Here is a 633-nt window from a genome sequence, read left to right as displayed (position 1 = left end):
TGCCTGTTTGCTTAAAGCGCAATATTGGGGTGGGAGTTACCCGATTTTCCAGGTGTTGTGTGTCTCCGTTCCCCTGGCTAGGAAAAGGGATTCCCTTCCCCCTTGCGCTTCCCAGGTGAGGCGATGCCTCGCCCTGCTTCAGCTCTCGCTGGTCGGGCTGCAGCAGCTGACCAGCACCGATCGTCCGGCACTCCCCAGTGAGATGAACCCAGTACCTCAGTTGAAAATGCAGAAATCACTGGTCTTCTGTGTCGCTGGCGCTGGGAGTTGGAGACTGGAGCTGTTCCTATTCGGCCATCTTGCTCCGCCCCCAATTACAGCTTTGTCTTCGCCACCTGACATGAGACTTCAGATTCTGGCTCTGTATACTGAGCATGAGCATGTCACTGGATTATTTGAGGGTTAAATGAGATAACATCTGTAAATTGTAAGACATTGTGCCAGACACACTGTCAACATGAAAATAACACTACTGAGGACTTGTTATGTGCTAGACATTGTTTTAAGTGCTTCACATGATCAACAAATTCAGCACACAAAAACAGAAGAATTAGGTTAATATCATTCCCTTTTCACAATGGAGGAAACAGACATATAAAGAAGTTGGGTAAGTTCAGAGCATCACACAGTATA

This window comes from Papio anubis, chromosome 7, assembly GCF_008728515.1.
Source record: "Papio anubis isolate 15944 chromosome 7, Panubis1.0, whole genome shotgun sequence".
NCBI lineage: Eukaryota > Metazoa > Chordata > Mammalia > Primates > Cercopithecidae > Papio > Papio anubis.
Note: the sequence above shows the minus strand (reverse complement) of the source record.